A 14,266-nucleotide genomic window follows, 5' to 3' on the forward strand; every position below is an offset into this window, starting at 1 on the left:
TATGTGTGTGTATACAGTACTGTAGCTTGTAGTAATTTTATGTATTGCACTGTACTGTTACAGCAAAAAAAAATTCATGATATACGTGAGTGATGACAAACCTGATTCTGATATGGGTCTCTGTCGTGGACTGAGAGTGGGAAGGGGGCAGGGAGAGGGGAATCATGGTTGGGAAAAGGGGAAGGGAGAGGGAAGGGAGTCGGGAGCACCAGAGAGACATTCTGTATTAATCAATAAACCAACTGTTGGCAATTAAATGACATTGCTTGGTGTCTCAGGGCAGCACCCATGCCACCCCACCACCCCTGGCACACTTTCTCTGCCACCTGTCCCACCCTCATCATCCCCAACATCCTTTACAAACTCTGTCTCTGCTCCACGTTGACAAATACACTACTGTGCAAGAGTTCTAGACACCCTACCAAATGCGGGCATGGACCAGTTGGGCAGAGGGGCCCCTTTCTGTGCTCTCTGACTCTGTGATACCTGAGTAATTAAATAAAAATTTAAAGATTATACAGTGTTGTTCAGACTCCACTTGGAGGATTGTCATCAGTTTGGAGCCAAATATCTAAGAAAGGATGTGCTGGCGATGGAGATGATCCAGAGGAGGTTTATGAGAATGACCCTAGGATTAAGAAAGTTCAAAATTCAAAGTACATTTATTATAGATGTGTGGTGGAGAGCATATTGACTCACTACATCACAGCCTGGTATGGAAACAGTAATGCCTTTGAAGGGAAAATCCTACCAAAAGTAGTGGATATGGCCCAGCCCATGCTGGTGAAGCCCTCCCCGCAGCTGAGCAATATGCACAGAGCGTTGCACAGGAAAACAGCATCCATTGTCAGGGACCCACACTGCCCAGGACATGCCTTCTTCTTGCTGCTGCCATCAGGAAGAAGGTGCAGGAGCCTCGGGATCCACACCATCAGATTCAGGAACAGCTACTACCCCTCAACCAGCAGGTTCTTGAACCAGTGGGGATAACTTAACTCAGCTTCCTGGCCCCATCACTGAACTGTATCCACAACCTACGGACTGACTTTCAAGGATTCTTCGTCTCAGGTTCTTGATAGTTATTGTTTGTTTGATTACTTAATTAATTATTTCCCTTTTTTCCCTCTTTTTGTATTTGCACAGTTTAGTGTCCTTTGTTGGTGTGGTCTTTCATCGATTCTATTATGGTTATTGGTGACATTTATGCACTTTGATAATAAATTTACTTTGAACTTAGTACTCTGCCTTTATGTTTGATCTTCCATAGTGCATCGCTTCACATTTTCTAGAAAGCAACAAAATAATTTAACCGTACTCAGCAAGAAAATTCCTTGGATTTTCCTGAGAACTGCTAGCTGTTCTGTCTGAACGTGAAAGTCCTAAACACCCTCACAGGCATTCACCAGCATTTTGTTTTCCACAGGAGATTCCTTCAGTGATTATGGCAGTAAGGAGCAGGGGTCAGGGGTCAAGGGTCGACTTTATTCACCATATACATTTACATGCATTAGGAATTTGCTGTGGTGAGTTGGTCATGCGTAACACACAACAAAAAAAACAGCATTCAGTAATTATAAAGAATCACACAAAAATAGCTTAAAGAGTTAAAGAGCGCAAAGATAATGCATCACTTTACAATATTTACAGTGCTGCATGAAACACACTATTTACAGTTTCAAAGATTACAGTCATCCTGGCAAACACTTCCACACTCCCCCTGGCAGCTCGCTCCATACTCTGACTGAAGAAGTTCCCCTTCAGGTTCCCCTTTAAGTACTTCACCTTTCACCCTTAACCTATAACTTCCAGTTCTAGTCTCCATCTCAGTGGAGAAAGCCTGCTTGCATTTACCCTATTCATTCTCCTACAGTCTAGGGAATAAATTCCTAAACTATTCAACCTTTCCCAAAAACTCAAGTCCTGGCAACATCTTTGTAAATTTTCTATGCACTCTTAATCTTATTGAAATCTTTCCTGTACGTTGGTGACCAGAACTACACACAATACTCCCAAACTAGATCTCACCAACATGATATACAACTTAAACAAAACATCCCAACTGCTGTACTCAACACTTAGATCGATGAAGTTCATTGTGCCAAAAGCTCCATTTACAACCCTTACTACCTCTGACACCATTTTCAAGGAATTAGGGATCTAAACTCCCAGACCCCTTTGATCTTTCACACACCACAGTTCCCTACCTCTCACTGGGTAAGTCCAACCCTGGTTTGTCCTTGCAAAGTTCAACACCTCACTCTTGTCAGCATTAAATTCCACCTGCCATATTCTAGCCCATCATCCCATTTACTGCTGTCACCTGAGCAGATGTTTGGGATAATTTTGGTAGAGGTACTTGGTTTCACTGAGCCCATACACTGCAGGAGAGCCACCTTCCCCACGTGGAGTTGCCTACTGTGTTAGGTGCATGCAACCAAGGCTGACATTATTCCCTGGCATGCTGATCAATGCTGCACCTAAAAGAAATTACCTGAACTTTGTTCCAACATTGTGCATGTTTTCAACACTACTACGCATCACCATATGAGAAGTATTTTGGAACATACTGATATTGTGAAGGTAGTTAAGGAAATGCAAATTACTTCTTGTCCGGGATCAGAGGTGGAAAGATTACTGCCTACTCCACCCACCCTTGCAGTCACCGAATTGCCATCAGGGAGACGCTACAAGTCCATCACCACCAGGACTATACTAATTCTCTGAAGCTTCTTTCCTGTAACTATCCAGCTTCTCAACAAAACTCACTCAGTCCCCTTGTTTCTCAGTTTGTTTGTATTTTCTCTCCATTTAGAAAATAGTCAACCCTTTCAGTCCTTCCAGCAAAGTGCATGACCATACACTTTCCAGCACTGTATCCTATTTGCCACTTCTTTGCCCGTTCTCCTAATCTGTCTAAGTCCTTCCTCAGCCCCTCCACCTATCCTCATATCATCTATAAAGTTTGCAACAAAGCCAATCATCCAAGTCATTGACATATAATGTAAAAAGAATCTGTCCCAATACAGATCTCCGTGGAACACCACTAGTCACCAGCAGCCAACCAGAAAGGCTCCATTTATTCCCACTCTTTGCCTCCTACCAATCAGCCACTGCTTCATCAATGCTAGAATCTTTCCCATAATACCCTAATGCATAGCTTGTTAAGCAGCCTCGTGTGTGGTAGCTTGTCAAAGGCCTTCTGAAAATCCATGGTGACATGGATGTTCTTTGATAATAAATTTATTTATTTTACTTTACCTTGAACCGGAGGATGTGCGTGGGGCAGCCCGCAAGTGTTGCCCCACGTTCCAGCACTGACGTAGCGTGTCCCACAATGCTTAGCAGTACAACACAACGACAGGAAAACAAGCCCCTTTCCCACCCACACGCATGCACGCTTGTTATTCCACCTTTAGCTCAATACTTCACCAAATTACACACAAAACCACAAAACATAGGAGAATTAGGCCATTCAGCCCATCAAGTCTGCTCTACCATTTTCATCTTGGCTCTCAACCCCATTCTCCTGCCTTCTCCCCATAACCTTTGACTCCCTGACTAAACAAGAACACATCAACCTCTGCCAATGCTATAGTGGGTATTAAATATACTCAATGATTTGGCCTCAAATGCCATCCGTTGCAATGAACTCCACAGATTCACCACCTCTAGTTCAAGAAACTTCTCCTCACCTCTGTTCTAAAGACGTGTCTTTCTATTCTGTTGGGTGGTGGGGTAGAGATAGGTCTTTGCCAGAGGAGGTGTAAGGCGCTCCTTCCCTTCACTAGCCTGCAGGTCATCCTTGGGCAAGGTGTAGCACCTGCTTAGCCCCTGATCAGGGCCACATAAAGCCATGGGAGCAGGTGGTGGATGGTAGTATGAGCAGCCGGTGCAGATCACAAGTCCTCGTTATGTGACCACTGACGCCAGGCAGACAATCTCTGAAGAGTATTGATAATGGCTGGGGTAATGACACTGTTCAGAAGGCAATGGCAAACCACTTCTGTAGAAACATTTGCCAAGAACAATTATGGTCATAGAAAGACCATGATCATCCACATCATACGACATGGCACATAATAAACGAATGATAATCAAGAAGCCTGCCAACCTCGGACATTCTCTCTTCTCCCCCCTTCCATCGAGCAGAAGATACAAAAGTCTGAAAGCTCGTCCCACCAGGCTCAAGGACAGTTCCATCCCACTGTCATCAGATCCTTGAAAGGATCACTTTTATGATAAGATGGACTCTGGACCTCACAATCTACCTCGTTATGATCTTGCACTTTATTGTTTACCTGCACTGCACTCTCTCTGTAGCTGTTACACTTCCTTCTGCATTGTTGGTGTTTTACATTGGACTACCTAAATGCACTGTGTAATGATCTGATCTGAATGGAGAGTATGCAAGACCTGATTTTCACTGTATCTTGGGGGTGGGGGGGGGGAACTGAATGAAGAATGAGGATTACAGAGGAGTGGGGGAAAAGGCTGAAGATTGGTAATGGAGGGGATTGAATGGAATGAAACAATCCCAACATTGAAAAGCTTTATGCATAAGGAGTATTTAAGGGCTATGGGCTTTTACTTGCTAAAGTTTAGAAGAATGAGGGAGGGAGACCCATTGAAATCTATTGAATTTTGAAAGGCCTAGATGAGTGGATGTGGAGAGGATATTTCCTATAGTGGGGAAGTCCAAGACCAGACAGTACAACCTCAGAAGAGAGGGATGTCCATTTAGCACAGAGGTGAGGAAGGATTTCTTTAGTCAGAGGGTGGTGAATCTGTGGAATTTATTGCCACAGACTGCCAAGTCATTGGGTATATTTAAGGCACAGGTTGAAAGGTTCTCAATTAGTAAGGCTCTCAAAAATTATGGGGAGAAGGAGAGAGAATGGGGTTGAGGGAGATAATCATTCAGTCGTGATGGAATGACAGAGCAGAAATGAAGGGCTGAATGGCTTAATTTGGCTCCTACATCATGGTCTTAAGTAATGGAGTTGGAATCTCTTTAGACACCAGCTAAGAAGGCAGACCATGGACAAAGAACACCACAAGAAAGAATTCGACTACCTAAATGTGTAATGATCTGATCTGTATGAAGAGTATGCAAGACAAGATTTTCACTGTATCCATCAACGTCACAGATAGCAGGCCAGGACTCACCAGTAACCTTGGGCCCGTGTTAAGTATTTTCTTTGTGCACCTTAAGATTAATTACTCCTAATCAATTAATTAAGGAGGCTAGACGACTTACAAAATACTCCAACAAATTTCTACAGATGTACTGGTGGAAGTATCCTGACTGGTTGCATCACGGCCAGGTCCAGCAAATACAATGCACAGGAACATAGGAAACCAGTGAGTAGTGAACTCTGGCCTATACAGGTCAGGCACATCCCTCCCCGCCATAAATAGTATTTGCAGGAGGCATCATCTATCAACAAAGATCCCCACCATCTGGATCATGCCATCTTCTCACAGCTACCATTGGGAAGAGGTGCAGAAGCCTAAAGTCCCACACCACCAGCTTCAGGAACACCTACTTCCCTTAAACCAGGGATTCACAACCTTTTTTATACCATGGACCAATACCATGAGGCAGGGGCTCTGTGGATTCCAGGTTGGGAACTCCTGCCTTAAACCATTATCTTCTGGAATCACTGCCTCAGTATAGTAACATTTTCACCACTTTCCACTATAATGGATATTTTTGCTCTCATTGCATTCTTTCTTGTTCAGTTCATGTTTTTCTTGTAAATACTGTGTATCTGATGCCGTGTATCTGTGAGTCATTCGTGCATATGACAATAAACTTGATTATGACTTCAACTTCAAATAAATTTCTGTCTAATTTGCAACTAAAAGGTTTAAGCCAAAAAGAACCCATGGGTTCACCTTACCATTGTTGTTTGTTGTCTATATCAATGATCTAGATGATAATGTGGTAAATTGGATCAGCAAGTTTGCTGATGACACTAAGATTGGAGGCATTGTAGACAGCAAGGAAGGCTTTCAAAGCCTGCAGAGGGATCTGGACCAACTGGAAAAATGGGCCAGGAAATGGCAGATGGAATTTAATACAAACAAGTGTGAGGTGTTGCATTTTGGAAGGACAAATCAAGGTAGGACATACACAGTAAATGGTAGGGCACTAAGGAGTGTGGAGGAACAAAGGGATCTGGGAGTTCAGATACATAATTCCCTGAAAGTGGCGTCACAGGTAGACAGGGTTGTAAAGAAGGCTTTTGGCTTCCTGGCATTCATAAATCATAGTATTGAGTATAGGAGTTTGGATGTTATGGGGAGGTTGTATAAGACATTGATGAGGCCAAATCTGGTCACCTAACTATAGGAAGGATATCAGTAAGATTGAAAGAGTGCAGAGAAGATTTACTAGGTTGTTGCTGGGTCTACAGGAGTTGAGTTACAGGGAAAGGTTGAACTGGTTAGAATTTTATTCCTTGGAGCGTAGAAGAACGAGGGAGATTTGATAGAGGTTTACAAAATTATGAGGGGTATAGACAGAGTAAATGTGAATAGGTTCTTTCCACTTAGATGAGGAGAGATAAATACGAGAGGACATGGCTTTAGGATGAAAGGGGAAAGGTTTAAGGGGAACATTAGGGGGAACTTCTTCACTCAGAGAGTGGTGGGAGTGTGGAACACTCTGCCATCTGACGTGGTAAATGCGGGCTCACTCTTAAATGTTAAGAATAAATTGGATAGATACATGGATGGGAGAGGTCTGGAGGGTTATGGACTGGGTGCAGGTCAATGGGACTAGCGGAATAAAATTTTGGCACAGACTAGAAGGGCCGAATGGCCTGTTTTCTGTACTGTAGTGTTCTATGGTTCTATGTTCAGTATCAACTGCTGGACGGGGTATTTCATGACTTGGATTACCTGATAACCACACATGGAGTAACATGTTCGGTTCTGTTCACTCATTAGAGGAAGGGTATGGAAGTTTTAGAGAAGGTGCGGAGGAGATTTGTCAGGTTATTGCCTGGATTAGAGAATGTGTCTTATGAGAATAGGTTGAATAAACTAGGGCTTTTCTCTCTGGAGTGAAGAAGGACGAGAGGTAATTTTATAGAGGCATATATCAAGCAGACAGCAAGACATTTTTCCAGGGTGGAAGTGATTGACACAAAGGGTCATAAGTTTAAGGTGATTAGAGGAAAGTATCGGGAGAACATCAGAAATAGACTTTTTAAAGAGAGTGGTCGATGCGTGGAACTCCCTGCCTGGGGTGGTGGGGGAGGCAGCCATATTAGGAACATTTAAATGATTCTTATTCAGGGACAAGGATGATTGAAACATTGAGAGCTACAATAGGAGGGAAGAAAGGGTTAAATTGATCTTAGGGTAGGTTAAAAGGTTGGCATAACATTGTGGACCGAGGGGACTATAGTGTGCTGTAATGTTCTGCGTTCTACTCCAAGGTCACTGTAAATCTCCCCTCCCACACAGCCCTCCAGTTTTCTTTCTCATAGTAAACTGAAGAGCTTGTGTTGTGTTGTATTGTTATCGTTGGTGTAAAATATCGATCACTGTTCCCCTCCCCCAAAGCAGGATTCAATTCAACCTTGGATAAATTGTATTGGGCATGTGATAATGGCATGGAAGCTGACCATTCAGTCCAACACTGGCAGAATGGAGATGGAAGACGTGGAAAGTTGAAAGAGATTACCAATTCCAGCGACAGACCATCCCTGGGTTACAGGCACCTCTTATATGCTCAGAACCTCTCATAATATTATTAAATTGAAACTCTGAAGTTTGTAGAAATGTTCAAAGATTTGAAGTACATTTATTATCCTAGTAGGCCACAGGGAAAAGCATTCTTGGCTGAAGCAGCCCAGAACACATCAATCATCCCAATCAAACAGCTCAATAACACAGCAAAAACAAGTAATCAGAATCCAAGCATCATGATCAAGTGCATCCTCAGCCTCTCCAATCAATCCTATACTTTCCTCTGACAGCAGCTAGCGAGGGGGAGGGAAGGGAAGACCAGTCAAATGCAGGCAAATGGTTCTGAACACCGCCCCCACCCCGTCCATCCTTCACTCCTGTCCTCATCGACTTCAACTTGGTTCAATGCCTCAATCAGAGAAACACAATGGAGTCAATCATGGGCTCGTGCCCTTGACACCTCAATTGGAGAGAAGCAATGGAGTCAATCATGGGCTTCAGCTCACCTCTAGACTTCCAGGCCACACTCCACACCAAACCTCACCGAACTCCCTCAGAGATAGCAAGGCACCAGATCGCTCAATCGGCCAAAACCAAACCATCAAAATGTAAATCCAATTGCACGCAGCTTAGTAGTAGAGCCACATTTGACAGAAGTAGTAGTACTTTTGTGAACATCACTGGCACCAACTTGAAGTCGATTACTCCAAATAGCAGAACTCATTTCCTCACTCTTCCCAAATTGTTCTTAATTATCAGTCTTACCTGCTTTTGATACCAATCCTTATAGTATAGTTGTCATGTTGTCATTATAATATTGTAATGATTGGTAGCAAAAGCACTCAAGATTGATTCAAAAAATATGGTTACCATGGTGATTGGATTTTATAATTTACAGCTTCTGGACAAAGTCAACTTTTTGGAAGTGTCTAAACACAGAACTCATTAGTTACCAAGAGACAATTGAACATTTGCCAGTTATTTAGCATGGCTAGTAACCACTTTGAATTCAAGCAATTCCTTCTTCATTGTCAGATTTATTTGCAAGCCTGGGGCAACATGGTAGTGTAGCGATGCGCACAATGCCAGTGTCCAGGGTTCATTTCCCACCACTGTCTGTAAGAAGTTTGTACAGTCTTTCCGTAACCACGTGGGCATCCTTCAGGTGCTCCAGTTTCCTCCCACAGTCCAGTTGGTAGGTTAATTGATTACTAGGCAGTACAGCTCGAAGGGCTGAAGGATCTGCTCAATGCTGTATCTCAATAGATAAATGGATCCACTCTGTAGTTGCCTTCCTAAACCTTTCCTTAAAACTAACCTTTGATAATCTTAGTTTGTGTTGAGTGGAGTAGGCTAAAGATTGAAGATTAGCTTTAGTTGTCACATGTATATCAAAACGTACAGCATCACAGTCCAAGGACATGCTGGGGGCTACCACGTTTCCGGCAACAGCATAGCATGCCCACAACCGAGTAATCGGCATGCCTTTGGAACGTGGGGGGAAACCAGAGCACCCAGAGGAATCTCTTGCGGTCACAAGGAGAACGTACAAACTCCTTAAAGACAGTAGCAGGAATTGAACTTGGGTTGCTAGCAGTGCAATGGCATCATGCTAACCCCTACAGGAGTAATTTCTTTAGCCCAAGGGAGGTGAATCTGTGGAATTCATGACTACAGACTGCTGTGGAATATGGGTATATTTAAAGCAGAGGTTGATAGTTTCCTGATTAGTAAGGGTGTCAAAGGTTATGGGGAGAAGACAGGAGCATGGGATTGATGGGGATAATTAATCAGCCATGATCAATTGGCAGGGTAGTCATAATGGGCTGAATGGCCTAAATCTGCTCCTATGTCTAATAGCCTTATGGTCTACACTACTATGCTGCCCGAATGGGGTTCAGTTCTGATCAAAAGATGTTTAGTCTTTGGGGAGGGTGTACCCCTGTGCAGAGGTGCAAGTCTTTAATGATGTGGTGAGACAGGAGACATCAGAGCGGATCTCTGTGAAAGAGGGCAGATATGAGGAGAACTGACGGAGGCACTTACAATCAGAAAGGGAGAAGACAGAGGAGAAGGTTGGAGAGGTTGTCAGGCACGTAAACCAGTACAGCACAGAACAGGCCCATTAGCCCATGATGTTGTACCAACCAATATAAACCTCCTCCAAGTTCTAACCCTTCCAACGATTGAAGCACCGGATTGAAAAGATCAGGGTTTCAGGGCCGGGCCAGTTCAGCTCGCTGATCCACAAGGTTTACTCGTCTCTACGCTGAACTGAGGCTGTGGCCTGCAACTAACAGGGTTCTGGATCGGCTGTGACTGGCTTCGTGAATGTGGACTCACTTTCTGAACTTCAGTTCTGAATGTTATCAGCTTGATTTTATTGTTAGCACGATCTGTTTTTTCTTCCCTGCACATTGGCTGTTTGATGGTCTTTTTTTATGGGTTCTTTTCAGTTTCTTTGTTTTGGGGCTGCCTGTTAGGAGACGAATCCCAAAGCTGTACATAGTATCCATACTTTGAAGTACACAGCACTTTAGTGTGCATGGAAAGAGGGGAATTGAAAAGGAATCAGAGGTGTTTTTACGCAGCAAATGGTTAGTCTGGAACACACTGAGATGCTTTTCAGTTTGACTGTTACCATGGTGACCGGAGTAGCAGGTATGAAAGGGATTTTGTGTTTGGTTGATTGCGATGGAGGCAGATTCAGGCAGATGGCTATGTTACGGAAAGGAAAGAATTTGCAGGGCTGTAGGGAGTTGATTCAGAATCAGATTTATTTATCACACGTACAGTAAAACGTGCTGCTTGTACTAACAACAGACAAAGCCCATGGACGTGCTGGGGCCAGCCCGCAAATATCGCCACACAACCCAGAGCCAACAGGACACACCTACAATGCTCAGCAGAACAACACAGAACACAACAAGCCCCGTTCCCCCCTCCCACCCACACAGTTAGTCCTCCAACCCTGGGGCAGGTCTCCAGTCGCCAATGTCCACATTTTGACTATTGGGCTTTGACTTCCGGACTTCAAATTGACCTTCGGGTTGAGACCTTTGACAGCAATCCTCAGACTAACTGATGACGGGATCCAGGCCTCCAGGACCAGCCCTCTTGCCTCCTGCCCTGATCGGATCTTGGGACCTACCGATCTGGACAGCCCAAAATCCACAGGAGTCCTTCGTCACCCATCCACATCGCTGGTCGCAGAACAGAGGCCTGATGTCTAACTCCAAATCACTGTCTGTTAACCCTAACCTGACTCTTCTTTCTCTCCCGAAACCATCCCTACGACCTTAAAAGGCCACCAAGTCTGAGCCGCGATCTTGGAGACCACAGCTCAATGCCTTCTTGTCCAGAATCTGGCCGGATTTCTCCACACCGGAGCCAGTATAGGTGCAAAGGGTGAATTGTCTCCTTCCCGGCTGAGATTCCACAGTTTCAGTGCAGGGTTGTTCTTTGAATGCAGACTTGCTAAGACAAACAGAACTGTATCAAAAGGCCTATTTTACTGAAAGGAATTTCACAGCAAGGTTCCAAAAGACACAACTTCCATTTCACACTAATAAAGCAAAAAAGGCAAGGCAAACCAGAGTCTGGTCAGATTAAAAACTCTACCATGTGCTCTACTAGTTAAATGTCACCAGTCTATTAGTTAATTGGTTAACATTTACTTAGTAACAATGAAGAAGGGAAAAAAAATAGACTCAGTGGCCACTTTATTAGCCACACCTGCTCCTTAATGCAAATATCTAATCAGCCAATCATGTGGCAGCAACTCAATGTATAAAAGCACACAAACAAGGTCAAGAGGTTCTGTTGTTGTTCAAACCAAACATCAGAATGGAAAGAAATGTGATCTAAGTGTCTTTACTGTGGAATGATTATTGGTGCCAAACAGGGTGGTTTCAGTATCTCAGAATCTGCTGATCTCCTGGGATTTTCAAGCATAACAGTCTTTGGAGTTTACAGAAAATGGTGCAAAAAACACAAAACATTCAGTGAGCGGCAGCTCTGTGGGCAAAAATGCCTTGATAATGAGAGAGGTCAGAGGAAAATGGACAGACTAGTTCAAGCTGACAGGAAGGCGACAGTAACTCAAATGACCACAAGTTACAACAGTGGTGTGCAGATGAACATCTCTGAATGTACAACAATTCAAACTTTGAAGTGGATGGGCTACAGCAGCAGAAGACCAGAAACGTACGTGCAGTAGCCACTTTACTGGTTACAGAAAGTATCTAATAAATTGGTCACTGAATGCAGTGTTAACTGGTCAAATTCCAAATGGGACTGGGCCTATGATTTATATTCTGAAGGAAAGACCTGTCTTTCCTAAGAAACTGTCTATTAAAACACACTGTCTAACCAAACACACGCTCACTCACTCCACAATCCACCTCACTGACCCCCCCTCCCCCCATCACCTATAATCTTGTGCAGTGCATGTGCGAATGAAACACGGACATGGTTAATAAAAATTAAAAGCGAATCTCAAAAGATTCTGCAAATACTGGAAATCCTGAATAACACACACAAAATGCTGGAGGAACTCAGGAGGTCAGGCAGCACCTATGGAGGGGAATACACCGTCAACGTTTTGAACGGAGGCCCTTCACCAGGACTGGAAAGAAAGGGGAAAGAAGTCAGAATAAGGAGGTGGGAAGAGGGGAGGAGTACAAACTAGCAGGTGATAGTAAAACCGGGTGAGGGAGAAGCGGGTTGGGTGGGGCAGGGGGTTGAAGTGAGAAGCTGGGAGGTGATAGGTTGAAAAGGTAAAGGGCTGAAGAAGGAATCTGATAGGCAAGAGGAGAGTGGATGCTGGAGGAAAGGAGAACAGGGGAAGGTGATGCGCAGGTGAGAAGACAGGGGAGTCAAAATGGGGAATGGAAAAAGAGAGAAGGTGGATGAAGATACTGGAAGTTGGAGATATTGATGTTCATGTATTGGGTTGGTGGCTACCCAGGTGGAATATGAGGTGTTGCTAGTTCTGGGTTAGCGAAGGGGAGAGTGTTGAGCTGATGCCAGTGTGACTGTGCCTTCCAGAGAGGGCACACCACTGTACTGAGACATGTTTGAACTGCAACCAAAGCCTGCTGATTTTGAAATGAAGGGCAGGAGTTAACCTCTGCCCTGCCAAAGAATGAAGGGGTAATCATCCATCCCCTGTCACCCCATCATTCTTCAAGTTCAAGTTTATTGTCACCCGACTGTAGGTAAATGAAAAAACATCCCTCTGGACCACGGTGCACCCACAATACAGTTATCACACACAGCACATAAAACTAAATATTACCACAATTAAGTTAATAATATACAAATCAAAATGCATGCAGTGTGCAGCACAGGTAAACAGTAAACAGCTTGCTCTCCTAGTGACGAGACCTTGGTGAGGCCAGGGTATTCATCAGTCTCACAGCCTGGGAGAAGAAGCTGTTACCCAGTCTGGCAGTCCCAGTACCTCCTTTCTGATGGTAGTGGGTCAAAGAGATTGTGGAATAGGTGGTAGGTCTTTCATCTTAGAGAGAGGCACTAGACAGGGATGCCCAATTTCTCCTCCCCTTTTTGCGCTATATATTGAACCGCTTGCCCAGCTAATAAGACAGAGCGAAATCGTAAATGGTATCAAGGTGGCAGGGATTGAACAGAAAGTGGCGTTATTCGCAGATGATGTTTTGGTCTAGCTGAGTGAACCAGAAAAATCATTTATAGGATTATTTACACTGTTGGATGACTTTGGGAAAATATCAGGTTATAAAATAAATGTAAAGAAAACGCAGGTTACGTCCCTAAATTATACACCATCCAAAAAGTATTTAGGAATAACCCTGCCGAAGGATCTTTCAACGCTGTCACAGGTAAATTATGGGCCATTAATCTCAGAGATAAAAGCAGATATGCATAGATGGAATCTTATCCCCTGAGAATTCAATAAGAAAAATTTTATCAAATCTGGAATAAATGGATTGAATATATAACCCCAATGCGAGCAGACTTTAGATGATTCTCCTAATGATTTATACTGTTCTTCTCATCAACACAGCAATATTGCTAACGTAAGCACCCCTAGTCTAAATGTTTACTATTTTTATTTTCTCCTGGAAAATAGAGAATTAATACAAGTAAAGGAAAAGATTTGGGAAAGGGATAAAAAAATGATAAAATTAAGTAAATAAGTACATAGAGATTGGATAATTATGTCTGGGGGCAGGAGCAAGCATGAATAAGTTAGGATATAAACACCTACAATGGTTGTTACATAGGCTTACATACAACATTTTGGACCAGAAGAAATGGTCCAGAAGAGATTTATGGATACTATTGTTACTATGTTTCTTAACAACTAATACCATTACTTAGCCTAATAAATTAGAATTACCACTGTACATAATTATCTATTTAAGTGTCTAATTTCCTTTTATATCATCTCAATGTATACTTAAGAATGTATAAATGATTATAGTTTTATACATATAAAAAAATGGAAAAGGTTATAAGTGTGGAAAAAGTACATGATACTTGTGAATTCCTTATCCAAATAAAAATAAAATTTAAAAAAAAG

This window comes from Mobula birostris, chromosome 2, assembly GCF_030028105.1.
Source record: "Mobula birostris isolate sMobBir1 chromosome 2, sMobBir1.hap1, whole genome shotgun sequence".
Classification (NCBI taxonomy): Eukaryota; Metazoa; Chordata; class Chondrichthyes; order Myliobatiformes; family Myliobatidae; genus Mobula; species Mobula birostris.